We start from the raw sequence: 14,782 nt of genomic DNA, 5'->3' as shown, positions 1-14,782 counted from the left end.
GGGAACCCCCTCGGCAGTGGCTTCGTCCACCACGGACCCTCTAGTTTCATGGCGAGGAGCCAGGAGGCCAGACAACCTCAAGTTTTCTTCAGTCACCAGGGTCTTGACGCTTTTTGCTGCGTCGGACATCCTGGCCAGAGTATTAGACCTCAACACCATGGCTGGTGTTAGGGTCGGACGTAACCAAGGGCCTGAAAAGCATATTACAGTTTGAGAAAAATGAAAGGAGACACCTTAAGTAAAAGTATCGACCAGTCAGAAGCGGCGCTTACCTCCTCGAGCGAAGGCCAAGTTGTTGCTGATTACATCCGGAGTAAAGAAGTACTCCTTTTGGTAATGCCCCACGTTTGATATATGGGTGGTGTCACTCAGGAACGTCCGGTTGGTCTCCTGGTGGCAGAAGTGAAAGAAACCCGTCCCGTTGTGTTGCGGGTTAGACTTAAGGTCAAAAAGATAGTTGACCTTGTGGGGCGAGGGTTCTGGCCATTTCTTAAGTTTATACAGGATATAGAGTGCGGCCAGCATCCTATATCCGTTTGGAGTTATTTGGAAGGGGGCGACACCAAAATAATTGGCCACCCCCTCAAAAAAGGGATGAAGAGGGAGATAAGCTCCCGCCTCAATATGATACCGAGACCAGGCGCTGTTTGCACCTCCAGGGAGGTTAGCCCTCTGGTCTTCAGTAGGACGTATAATGGAAACCCCTGTGAGAGGGAATTTCCTGAAGCAGTTAGCAACCATTCGAAGAGTTACTGAACTGGCTGGGGAAGTATACCACTCGACATCAGGCAAGTTCTGATGGCGAGGGCTGGCCCTAATTTGGATATTAGGGTCAGGAACAAGATTTTCCCGACCACTGGTCGAGGGAGCCCTTGCCTGCGAATAAGGCCGGGCAGGAGAATTTGGGTTTTTTTCAGACTCGGATCTTTTCTTGCCTGAAGATTTGGAACGGGCCATTGAAGGAGAAGGATGGGGTCTGGAAGAAGATCGCGAGAAAGGGATCTCGTGGACACGGTCTGCTGGTTGTTCTTCTCCCTCGAGCAGTTGGGCGAGAAGGTCATCGTCAATAGGCCTTTCACCTCCCCACAAATCTGGCATTAAAGTCTGCATACAGAAGAATGGGGAGGTGAGGATAGAAAACTTTTAAAAGCTTTTTAGAATAACGCTGGTCGAGTATAAAAATTAAGTTTTTATACAACAGCATTCTAACAAAAGGCTAAACTTTTCTACACGAACAGTTTGAAGAACGGATCAAAGGGTGAATGTAAAAAGTTTTTCTGAAAAAGCTTTTTCAACTCCCCTTGGGGCAGGAAAAATTTATTTTTCAACTAGCCTAAAGATCGAATTTTTACTTCGATTTTACGTCCTAAAAAGCAAGATCCCGGATTTTAAACTAACTCGTAACCCTATTTCGCCTACAAAATATTCTGTCTACAAGCGTCTCAAACCAGAAGCAGATAAACTCAAACAGTATATAGTCAGAAGCATGCATCACAAAATTAGAAGCGTGGGAACTCGAAAACTTACCAAGAAAGGTGATCGTGAAGATGGAAGAAGGGTCTTCAGAAATCAAGAAGCTCTCGAATGGGGTCCTGAAAGTGCAGACGGAACAGTCTTCAGGAACGTTAAGGGCTCTGGATTTTAGGTTTTCTTGTGGAGACGATGGCGTGCGTAAAAAGAAAATAAAGGCTTCGAAGGTCTTATATAAGTTTGTCTCTGGTAGTAAAAAGTATAATCATTAGTTTCCCTTTTTCAAAGTATGGGGAAGCGGGATGGCCGTCGAAATCTATTCTGGGGAACCGAAAGGACGTGATTGGACAGAGGTAGGTTGTTTTTTTCAAGAACACACGAAGGGTTCTGACACGTCAGGCGGGGTTACCAAAGAGTCGTTCGTTCAAAAGTTTATTTACTGCTCGTGATAAATAAACTTAGGGGGCAAATGTTATCCATAAAATTAGCATTGGTGACGTGGCAAGTGATCCCTGGACACGTGGCTGACACCTGGAAACGTTCTGCTAGAGTATCGACCAGAGGACACATTAGAAGCAGTGCAACCCTGTCTTACCTGCGACCAGTCTGGTCGATAGTTCCGTGTACAAGGCGACATTAATGGGAAGATCTTTATGAATCCCGAATTTATCTCACACAATCTCCTGAGTATCCGATTATTCAGGAAAGAATATCTGTAACAATCTTTTGTAATCCCCCTTGAGCCTATAAATAGTAAGAGATAGCTCAAGGGAGAGGACTTTTGTCTTTTGAATCATTTGAGACTATAGTAATTCTCCGAGGAATATTGTATTGTTCTTCAGAGATCAGTGAAACTCATTGAACCCTAGTTCTTTGATCACTCATCTCATTTTTATATCAATATCAGTCTAAGTGGACGTAGGTCATTACCAGATTCAGGGGCCGAACCACTATAAAATACTGTGTCTTATTTACTTTTGTCGTTACGTTCTTCTCATCTCTTTCATTCATATCAAGCATATTCTGACTCCGTGTCAGTTGGCCAAATCTTGGGTCAACAAATGGCATTAAATTATGTAACTCCTATATACAAGGAAACGTCTCTGAAGACCAGGAGACATATAACAGACTATTTAATATCCCTTTAATGTAGGGAAGTTACAACAATAAATATCTTTTGAATGTATGGACTACGTCTCATCAGATGACTCACTATGCCATTCGAGGTCAGCAATCAACATCATGCCAGTCTAGGTCTCTAAGTAAATTACGAGCTATATAACTTTCCTCAGGACCAGCTTGGAGTGGGTAAATACCACTGAGGTCATTACATTCCGAGCTTGCACCCTTGTCAAGCTCGGGCTACTCGATCCAAAGACACCCAACAACAGACATACTCTGATACTATGTATTTCGAGCTTAGAAATAACTTCGAGGTTACATTTCTTCGAGATTGCCACCTTGCTTCGAGGTTTGGCACCTGGACCACGACCCATGCACTTTAGGTATTGCGAGCTCACACCTGACTAATCCAGCTTTCGAGGTCACAACCTTAGGTCTCGAAATATGGGTGTAACATTTTGCCCCCTCAAAAGTATTAGTTCGAATCCTATGAGAAGGAAACTTTTGAACTACTTTCTTCGGGAACCGTTCCATCACACACTTGAGTATGGACACGCGTCAGTTGAGTATTGCTTATTCAAGGTACTTGAGTACCTTGAAAATCTGCACACAACCATTCGCCTGCCACCTTTACGGTACCATCATGTCACTTATCCCTGGCCGTCGGATTTGACACGGAATCTGGCCAATGGTCTAGATTAGTTCGACTTTCAACATCTCCATGGGCCTATAAATAAGCTTGCGGTCGTCTTCTTCATTGTTCCCTTACATTCAAAAATTTTAGAGAGAAAATACTAAAGCCATTCTTGTCCGATTCTTGCATGTTTTCCAAGCCGAGAGGACAAAACACGGTTGGACTTTTTGAATCGGTGAGATCGTACTTGCAACCGCTCGTTCAGTCATCCATTTCTCTGTTTCCACCGATTACATTGTGTAAGTATCTGTTCTTGGCTTTATATATTTTTTCCTTTTTTACGAGTGTTTCTGCCTCTGTTGCATTTTAGTCACTGGAACTGTGTTGGTTCATTCTTTAGTTTAATGCACTAGGATGCTTCGACTGATTGATATTAGATTTAGGTTTCTACACTTACTGGTTCTAAACCTAGTTCATGTGTAGGAAGACCCAAATATGGTCTCTCTTTTTTCTGGGTTTCCCAATTTTTGGAGGAGATATCTTGTATACCAAGACATTGGGTACAAGATCTGGGTTTTAAAGAACGGACGATTCCCAAAAATACCGCTTTTGAATAACCGCCACCTTTTTTCCCTGATATTTTGGGATTTTCAAAGATTAAATCCACTTTCCTCCCTTTTTTGTGAAATACATGTCATGACACCAATCGGATCCCCATGATCGAGCTCATTTTGTATCCAAACATTTTCGATCTTGAACCATCTAGATCGTTATTCTTGATTCCTTGCGTGCATGGCCCTCACCATTTTTTCTTTCTTGCCAGATGTCACAGAATCTGGAAAGACGGTGGGGGTCGTTGCTTGCAATCCCATATTCGCCAAAAACTCCGAGCTCGAAGTCGTTGTTTACCCGGAACCAGCGTCTGATTCACGAACACGAGCTAGATCGTGAACAAGAAGAAACCCGAGCTCATTACCGACGCCAAATCATCGAGGTCATAGAGAAGAAAAGAAAAATCCTCTGAGAGGCTCTTTATCCAGATTTGGAATCCGAGCCTAGACCGATCCCCCTTGATCCCAGGCTGAAAGTGACAGTCGCGTACAAACCGAGAGATCTTCGATTCTCACTGATGGGAGAACCTTCCACTTCGCAGCCGAGGAGGGAATTCATCGAGGTCGAACACTACTGGAGTTCGGTCACGTCGCTGGGACAGATATCTGATATTCTGGCCCTGCACAGCTTAGGGCTGTCGGGCTCGCTTAGGTGCCAAGCTCTGACTGCCCACGAGCGGAGTTGCCATGCTCCGGGGATGGAAACCCTGAAAGCAAGCTGAGGTATGCAGCTTGGAGCCAAGAGCACATGAAGGCGGGAGTTGTCCTTCCCTTTAAGTCCTTCTTTAAAGGCTTCCTGGACTATGTTGGGCTGGCTCTCTTCTAACTCAACACTAACTCCTATAGGGTTCTGACCGCCCTAAGGTCGCTTTACCACGAGCTGAAATGGGAAGGGCCTTCGCCTGAAGAGATCTTATATCTCTTTTGTTTGAAAAGAAATCCCTCCCGAGCTCGGGGAGGGGATGCCTTCTACTATCTCTCGAGCTATCCCAAGGAGAAGAAGATGTTCAAGGATCTTCCCAATCATCCTCCTGACTTCAAAAAGGCCTTCTTCTGGACAGATGACCTAGCCCCGTCTCGATACTACTTGTTCAGACGGATTCGTAAGTATCTCAACCTCCTTCTTTTCTATGCTCGAACTTTGTTTTTAGGCCCGTACATAGTTGAAATACGTTTGATTTTCCATCCAACTATCATCGCCCTACCCTTACCAAGGAGATGAGGGAGCACAGAGAGACTCTGCTCCAACTTCCTTATGGCAGGAGATCCATTTCATATCTCCTGCATGAAGACAAGCTCCAGGCATGTGGGCTCTTAGGGGAGGATCAGTCTACATCGGACTAGTCCAATAAGAAATACGACTGGTGGGAGCTCGTTCCTCGGCCAACCGGCAACCTTCCCCCGAGGAGAGATGCAAGGTCCTCATCTCCAGCTCGCCATAAGAGTCCACAATCGGGGAATGAGGCCAACAACAAGGCCTTGAGCTCGGGCTCCGATGAGCAAGGTACAGTCATCCTTAGCTCGAATATGTGGTCTCCCTCACTACTAAAACATAGACTTGATAGGTTAGTATTATGTAAGGATGATCGGGACCATTTTTATGTATGGTCTTGGGTAGATGATAGGGTACATAGGTTTGATAGCTAGCTCGGGAAATACGACACCATGTATAGCCTGAACGAGGTGTGGGATGGAGTATCCATTTAGTACGGAACTAATGACTATAGGGACTTTTCGAGATTGACTTCCACCTATAGGGAAGGTACTCCCCCAGCCTCCTCTGAAGATAGAGGGATTTCTTGGTCACCGAGCACGAGCTCGGGGGAGAGTTCCAGTTAGGTTTTTCTTTACTTATTCTTTTATTCTTTGTCTACTAGCACCATGCTAAACCTTCATTGTAATTGTGCAGGTGCCATGGATTCCGATCTTGATGTCGTGCTCGCTAGTGACGAGGGAGCTCAAAAAAGTAAGCGCCCGAGAGGCTCGCGGAGGTCGGATCGACCCTCCAAGGTCCTCAAGCGCACTGAGAAGACTCCTCCATCAGCTCCAACTATTGCGAGCACAGCCGAGGAACCGATCGCCCAGGTCGAAGCGTCCATCTCGGCCATTTCTTCCATGCCTCCTTCTATCACAGTTCACCCAGCACTCGGCCCACCCCCGAAGAAACCCTCAACTTCTAAGTCACGCATGCTGTCGATCCGTACTCATGTTGATGAGTTCGTGATTGACAATGCTGTTGGGGCCCACGGAGCTATACTCGGCTCAGATATCCTGTCTCGGGTGGGTCAGAGCCTTGGTGGTTTGGACACTGCGCATTGGGAGTTTTGGAATAAAGCTCAGGACTGCAATACTCTTTATGATAAGAGTATTGATCTTACTGTAGAGTCCAAGAACTTTACTTAGCTAATTGTTTAGTAGTGTTATAGTATGTTTAGTGTTATCTATGTTACTATGGATTTTTGGTTCAGACCGGGAATTATTTGGACACTCATAGTAGTACTTATAGATTTTCTAAGTTTAATCTATAGTTTAAGAATATTAAGTATAACCTAAGGTTTGTTTAATGTGACTGATATTAAGGATTATATTTATTATATTATAAGGTTTAGACATCAACCAATAGGATTTTAAGCACATGTTATGAATGGTGATTAAGGATTAAAGATTTTTGAGGATTTAATTTAATAAGGAGTAAAGTTTGAATGTTATAGGGTCAGTCAGCAGCTTTGAATACGTTGAGGGCTTAGTCAAGGTTGTTTACTCCATTCAAACTTAGCTAAAAATGTGTAATTTCGTGTTTAATTATTCAGCGTGTGCCGATATATCGCAGCTATAGGGGGCGATATATCGCAGCACGTAAATACGGAAAACACGAAATGATGCACGGTCGCCTCGGGCATACTGGCCCAGGCGATATATCGCCTATAGGGGGCGATATATCGCCTCCTTCAGTATGTTTTCAAACGTTTTTTAATTCATTTCCTTTCAGCCATTCAAACTCCTTCAACAGTCCAGCATCTTTTGAACGAGTCTTCAGCCTCTGCTGAACGATTATTCAAATGATTTTCACCTAAAAAGCCATTATTTTTATTCAAGTAAAATCAAGATACTTTCATTCCCAAACTCTATAAATAGGACCTAGTACCCAGCCATTATTCGCCTTTTGCTCTAACTTTGGGAAGTGAGTTCTATAGTATTTCGGTGGAGGTGTAGATTGGTCTTTCAAGTCTTTGAGGTAACCAAAACGCTAGTTCCTTTCTGTATTATGTTATTTTCTTTCTCATAGTCTTCTACTCAATCTCTAACCTTAATCTTCATTTTGGTTAGGGAATCTAAGTTCTTGAGCACATAAGTTCGGTAAGCGTGTTTCTCAAATGGTTTAGTCTTTCCATCTCTTTCATTTCATCTCCTTTCTTTAGACTCACTCTTTCTTATGGTTTTAGGAGTGTTCCAAAAAGTCCCAACTCAGTCCATTATATCCCGGTAACTTTGGTAAGGAAAATAGGCTAGAATCAATATGTTATGTGCTTATGTTATCTATATGTTTTATGTTATTAATGTGTTATGATATGTATGTATGTTTGTAGGCTTGGGCATATGACCCATATGACTAACAAGACCCCAAATGGATTATGGGCATATGACCTACTTAGCTAGTAGGACCCCACTAATTCCATGGGCATATGCTTGTTTAGTCTATGGGACCCCAAGTAATAATGGCCATTATAATAAGTGTATGTTGTATGTATTATGTTAAGTCTTTATGTTTCTTATGAAATTATGTATATGACTATGTGTTAGATTTTCCTTGTTGGGCATTAGGCTCATTCCTTTCTGTTTTATGTGCAGGAAAATAAGCTTTAGAGGCGGTAAGATTCGTGACGCTTAGAGGATGTGTATCGATGGTGAATGGAGTCAAGGGGCCGAGCGTTATTCGATTCGAGGATGTAGTCTCATTTTTTGTTTTTATGGTTTTATGTGTATTTTCCGCTCCAATTATGTAATGTCTTTTATTTAAAATCATCTTTTGTTTTTAAAGACAATGGGATCCCATATCCTTATTAGAATTTTATTTATTTGTAAGTAACTCTTATTTTACAAGTTACTAAATAAAATTGTGGTATTTTCGTAAAAATGTAAGTTTATGTATAGTTTTGTTAATGGTCCAAATAGTCTAGATTAGTGGGTCATTACACTTACTGTCACGGTAACTTTTCACAACTTTCTTTTAATTGTTTATGTGCCTTAGCATATGTTCTAATTCAATCTCTTTGTGTGCCAGGCTCTTATTGACTCAACTCAGCTTAATTATAAGCTGACCAAAGAGGTGCATTCAAGCATGTCTTTTGCCCAAGAGTCGAAGAATCTTCAGCTTACAATGGCTGGTGAGCTCAAGGCTGCAAAGATAGAGGTGGAGGCTAAGACAGTCGAGCTTGAAAAGGTGAATACAAGGCTTGCGGAGCTGGAGAGGGCCAATGCCAAGCTTGAGGAGGAGAAGGCCGCCACTTTTGAGATAATGGAGAATGAAAAGGCTCGTCTCCTTACCGAGTTTAAAGAGAAGAAGGACAAGGCGGTTGATCTATCCATGTATAGGATATGGGCCAGCAACGCCAACCTCGACACCAGCTTCCTAGGCTCTTTCGAGGCAGGATTCATCGCCAAATGGCATGCTCGGCTTGAAGCGGAGGACGCTACTTGGGAGGCTCAGGAGAATAGTCATGCTATTCATCCTAGTGAGTCTAGTGTTGCTGATGCTGAGAAGGCTAAGGAGACTGCTCCTTCATAAATCTTACCTCGGGGCTGCGTCCCTTTTTTTTTGTAATTGTTTTCTTTTATGCCCATAGGGCTGGTACAATTTTCTTTCTTTTTTGACTTCTTTTTAATATATATGCTTTACATTTCTCAGTTTGAAATATTTTGCACATTTTATATTAAAGAGTCATATATGCTTGTTTAATCACACAAACATAGTTTGGATTTAAGTTCAAGGTTCAATACACTCGTGCACAGTTTGCTCGAATTATCCGCTTCTGATCTCATTATTTATCAAGGTCGGATATTACTTTAACCATGCACCCGAAAGTACTTATATGGTGTGTAATGCAAACGGTTTAGTTATATCTTACTTTTTAGTTACTTTTTCTCGTCCTCGGTTAGTTCTCTGAGGTCATGAGGTCGAAACTATTGTTTTGTAAGATACTCCAGCCTCAATCTCGGCTTAACACAAAGTGGGTTATGCTCCAACTTACTGCCGATTAGTTTTAGCTGGTTTATTCCAAACCTATTAAGGTCGTGTTAGGTTTGTAATCCATACACTTACATTTTAATCTAGTTTGCATATTTGGTTACATCCAAACATTTTATCTTTTTGCCAGCTTGGCTATATCCAAACATTCTTAGCTCGCGTATTTGGTTATATCCAAACAGTTGTATGTATTTCGTATATGTTATATTATTTTTTAAGCGGATGGTATATGTACCACTAATACCCCCTTAATATCCTATGAATGTGACCGTAGGTTATTAAATTAAGAGAGATTGCAAAAAATATAGCATATTAAATGAAATCAACCTTTATTTGGCAGAATCCAAAAATAGAAAAACAGTAAAGATAAACAAGCACTGTTACAGGCAACATCCTTTCTATACTATTAATAGTACGGTCGTAGGTGTTCGCCATTCCATGCTCGCGGTACTAGATTTCCATCCAATCTCGCCAACTTGTAAACACCGGGTCGGATGACTGACTCTATCTGGTAGGTTCCTTCCCAATTTGGCCCGAGCATGCCAGCTGTTGGATCCCGCGTTGCCAAGAATACACGCCTTAACACTAAATCTCCCACACCGAATTTTCGATCCCGAACTCTGTTGTTGAAGTACCAGGTAGCTCGTTATTGGTATGCAGCATTTGTTAGCTAAGCTTCGTTCCTTCTTTCTTCGATCAAGTCAAGAGTTTCTTCAAGCTGAGAGTGGTTCGAGGCTTGATCGTAAGAGAGGGTTCGAATTGTGGGAATTTCGACCTCAACTGGTAACATAGCCTCGCAACCGTACGCCAAAAAGAACGGGGTATGTCCTGTCGATGTACGGGTCGTAGTCCTATATCCCCATAGGACTCGGAGCAATTCTTCGGGCCATCTTCCTTTTGTTTCTTCCAATTTTTTCTTCAGCAAACTTTTTAGAGTCTTATTCACAGCTTCGACCTGGCCATTCGCCTGGGGATGGGCCACTGACAAAAAGCTCTTTATTATTCCATTTTTTTCGCAAAAGTTGGTAAACAGATAGCTGCCGAACTGGGTTCCATTATCGGACACAATCTTCCTTGGCATCCCATATCTTCGGGTGAAGATACGCACCGAAGTAATGGCATGGAATACCCTCTTCTATACAACCTTCCATCCATAATGGTATAACAAGGGATTTGATACATCAACTTTCGAGCCTGGTTACGATCTTTCAAAAGGACGCCGGTCTCGAGATATTCAACTATCGGAGTCATCCAGGTAGGCTCGGAATCGATCATACACACATCTTCCTGCTCTAGCTCGTTAATACTAGGTGTTGTGAGATGTTCAATTGGTACAACATTCAGCTCGTCATTCTCGGTAGAGGTAGCGAGCCGGGCTAAGGCATCCGCATTCGAGTTTTATTCTTGGGGGACTTGTTCTTTCACATAGAACTCGAAATGCTCTAATGTTGATTTTGTCTTTTCCAAGTATGCTGCCATTCTTGTACCACGAGCCTGGTATTCTCCCAAAATTCACTACTACAAAATACACTTTATAGGACACTTTTTTAGGACACGCACTTAAATGTAAGTCCTAAAAAATGTTTCTAGAGTTTTTAGGACTCTCATTTAGAGTCCTTAAAAATCATATTTTAGGACTCGCAATGAGAGTTCTAAAAACATATGTGAGTCCTAAAAATCCTAAATAAAAAATTTAAGAGTGATGACTTTTAAGGATTCATTTTGGGTGTCTTAAAAGAGTATTCAGGACTCCCAAAATGAGTCCTAAAAACTTTTAATTACAATTTGAAAAATACACTTAATATTTTCGAAATGGGTTTTTTTTAGAGTTAGGGTTCACATATAAAATTTTCAGCACACACAAATAAGAGGAGAGACTAAGAGGATCGGCTGCTGGAGAGAAGATGGGCGACGGGGGCAGGGCAGCGACGGCGCCGACGGTCTCCTCGGCTCCAACACCTCAGCACGCGGCGGCAACGTGGGGGTTCTCGGATGCTCCAGCACCTAACACCTCAGCACGCAGCAGCGACGTGGGGGGTTCTCGGACGCTCCAGCACCTAACACTGTTGTAATGTATACATAATATATATGAAATTGTTTATGTATATATATACACACCCAAATTTATGAAACTTTATAGACAACCCTTTATATGTAAAATCTGTCCATAATTATATCTATCTATATATATATACACATATTCCATGTGTCTGTAAGTAATGTTCAATGCCCCATTTATGTACTATTTAATAGGTATGTATTGGCAGGTTTGCAGCAAGTTTTTTCAATGAAACTGCTCAATGGATCCATGTAGAGGTAAATAATTTTTATATATTGCTTCATTTTGGTATTGCACTCCAACTGTTTGATGATTTGTCTAATTGAACAACTATTTGTTAATATGGGTAGCTAGGATTCTATATATGCTATCTTTTTTTAAAAAAAAAAAAAATCTTTGTATTAATCATGGGAAAAAAATACAAAGATTAGAGATCAATGGACGATCTCAGTAAGCTAAAATATAGCTTGAAACAGAAAACAAACATAGTAAAAATCAATAATAAAAAACTGAGCCTATCTTATTACAAATTGTTGCAATAGCAGATTGTTTTGTGTAGCAAAGTACTTCAACCCCATTCTGAATTTGTTCAGTCATATTTTACTTTTAGATGGCTAATAACTTTACCATTTTCAGGAGCTCTGGGAAGAAAACTTGAGTGCTTCTGTTAGTCTTCAAGTTTTAGAAATTACTGAGAAGTTTTCCACAATGGCTGCTTCCCATAGTATTGCTACAGACTATGTAAAACTTGATTGATTCTAATATGCTTTCTTGAGAACTAAAGAAAGCATAAAGGGATAATAAATTGTGTAGCTGGGTTTATAGTTATATGATCTAAAATAGCATGAATAGGTAGTTTTAATATAATAACTGTAATCATAAAGATTTATATATGATTTAATGCTCTAATATACTTGTATGTAGTTGTCTAGCGGATTAATTAGAGAAAATATTATCAAAGAAAGTTAAGTGTAGTAATTTTCTTCTGATTGTTTCTGTATAATCTTTCTAATTTCAGAAAATTGAGGATGGGACTTGAGAAGCTAGCTTGCAAGTTATGATTAAACAGGTTTCAAGTTTGGTTCATAGTCTCTCTCTTTGTTTCTTCTTGGCTGGTTGTTTATCGAATACATTTTAGCGCCCCCTACTCATTAAAAGGTTCACTTTCATGAAAAATAATAATAGTAGGTTATTTTTTTAGCTTCAACTGTCCATTGATATTTTTAGTTTCATGTCATTTTCTAGAAAGAACTAAATCAATAGTTTATTGGCAATAGGGATGGAGGAATTGTCATTTCTTTTAACAACAGAAGGTAATATTCTGTTAGGAAACTAATTTACTATCATGAGATATTGTTTCTTTTTTCTATTGTTTTGAAAGCAGATTATTTAAATGGATTTGGTTCAGAATTAGCCTTAATATTAGTACTAATTGGAATTATTTTAGTGGGACACTCCAAATTTCAATGAATAATCATTCCAAAAGCCTTGCTTTAATTTATGCATCAAGTAGGACAAATCATGATGACTAATTATATATATGCTATAGTTATAACCAGATGCTATAGTGAATCAATGATAAGATCATCTTAGTGATTCATTCATTCTAAAGTTTATATATTCTCTTTTTCTTTTTTTACCTATTAAAATTCATTCCTTATTGCTCAAATGGTTTTGATTGTTCTAGTGCTGAGATTTTTAATTGTATGTTATAGCAGTTACTTGATTTTCTAGTACCATGATTCTTAGTCCCACTAAAGATTTCTTGGTCTAAATCTATTACTAATTTCTAGTACTTTAGTTTCATTAAGCTTTCTCTTTATCCCTACATATATGCGTGCCTTACTCTATACATATATATATACTATTGTATCATGTATGTATCATCATAATTGTGATTAAATATGTGTGTGCCTTAACTGTGACTAGATAGATAGTGATGTCAGATTTGGTTAGCAAGTTTTATGTGTGTGTTGCATGTCATTTTTAAATTAGTGTCAGCCCATATCAATTTACTTAAAGACTATTGGCTCTTGTCTTAAGAAGATCATGGAAGAGCCTAGCCTTCTATTTCTTCTGCAATATTCATGTGCTCTAGATCATGAAATATTACAGAAGAAGTGGAAGGCTCGAGTTCTTTCGTGATCTTCTTAAGACAAGAGGAGCTAGATCATGTACTTACCACTTAAGGCAATGGATTTTTGAACGAGATTTGATAGAATTTGTAGTTTAATATGTGATGATTGCAATCTTACTTAGTAGTGGTACTTATACTTGTTGAACATGCTTTGTTTTTTTAGGCTGAAAGAGCGTCAGTTTCAGAAAATAAGAGAACTTCACTGGTGTTGTTGCAGGTTTTGGCATAAAGGATTTAACCAATTTTGATGTTATTGTTGTGGTACACTTACAAAGTTAGGGTTCTACTTAGCAGATCAAACTGCTTCATAAATTTGAGGTAAATATTTTAATTTTTACATGATCTCTTTCGAGGACAAAGGTCGTTATTTTTTGTTAGTCAGTCGAGTATAGCTTTAATGCAACTTTATATGTTTCCTAGTAAAGTTATGTCAAAATTTAGTTTTTAGTGGCTTTTCATCATTAGTACAACATTATTATGTATTCATGATTTATAATGCATTCAGGATTTTCTCTTAAATAATTTGGGTTTGATGAATTCGTTGTTCCAGAATAAATTGTTGTATATTGTATCATTGTGTGTGCATTTTTTTAATAAAGAGCTACAACTTTTAGTGTTTTAGGAACTAGAGAGAAAGAGCACAACAGCTGCTGCACTCAAGTCACTTCAACATAAACTTGAGAAATACAAGATAAAGTTGAACAACTCGTATAAGAATACTCGAGTATACTTATAACTTGTTCATGTTGCACAAAATTGATTACTCATAATTGAGATTATATTTGTATCTGATGAAATATATTTTGATTAAGTTTGCTATGTAATTTTTGTCTTTGTAATATGTAAATTTGGTTTATTTTTTTATTGTTGACTGTTGTTGTAATAAATTTATAAAATTTTTGAATAAAAAATTTTATTTCTTCTATTAGAAGGTGTTAGAACTAATCAAACATAAATTCAATGTTACCAATGTTAAATTAATTTAATTTTTTATGTGCATTCTTTTACTACCAGTCCTAAAAACTTATTAAAATGCACTCAACCTGATTTTTTAGGACTCGCAGCATGAGTCCTAAAAAATTTCTTAAAGGCACTTAACAGGGCGCGAGTCCTAAAAACTTTTTTAGGACTCGCAATGCTAGTCCTAACAATCCTTTTTTGTAGTAGTGATTTGGTTAACCACTAGCTGGGAGTCGATGTAGCAATGTATTGCTTTAGCTTTGAGATCTTTGGCTATGTGAAGTCCCGCCAGTAAAGCCTCGTATTCGGCCTCGTTATTTGATGCGTTGAAGTCAAATCTCAAGGCAGAATGAAATATGCTTCCTGCAGGAGTGATCAAAATTACTCCTGCCCCTGATCCATTTTCATTAGATGACCCATCAATGTAAAGTTTCCACAGCTCGTGGGTCGGGGTTATAACTTCATCGTTGGTCCACTATGAAGTCTGCCAAGGTTTGCGCCCTAATGGTCGTCCTTGGATGATAGGTGATCTCGAATTGCCCGA

General features: G+C 39.7%; 1 long non-coding RNA gene across 1 annotated transcript; it reads left to right on the top strand.

The window, feature by feature from the left end:
• Positions 1-10,891: 10,891 nt before the first annotated feature.
• Positions 10,892-13,734, top strand: LOC133783745 (uncharacterized). Its single transcript, XR_009870939.1, has 3 exons — positions 10,892-11,398; positions 12,160-12,454; positions 13,496-13,734. It is a non-coding gene; the product is annotated as an uncharacterized LOC133783745 (long non-coding RNA).
• The last annotated feature ends 1,048 nt before the right edge of the window (positions 13,735-14,782 follow it).

The sequence above is a fragment of the Humulus lupulus genome, chromosome 6 (genome assembly GCF_963169125.1).
Source record: "Humulus lupulus chromosome 6, drHumLupu1.1, whole genome shotgun sequence".
In the NCBI taxonomy this organism is placed as follows: Eukaryota; Viridiplantae; Streptophyta; class Magnoliopsida; order Rosales; family Cannabaceae; genus Humulus; species Humulus lupulus.
This window is presented reverse-complemented; position numbering and strand designations above follow the sequence as displayed.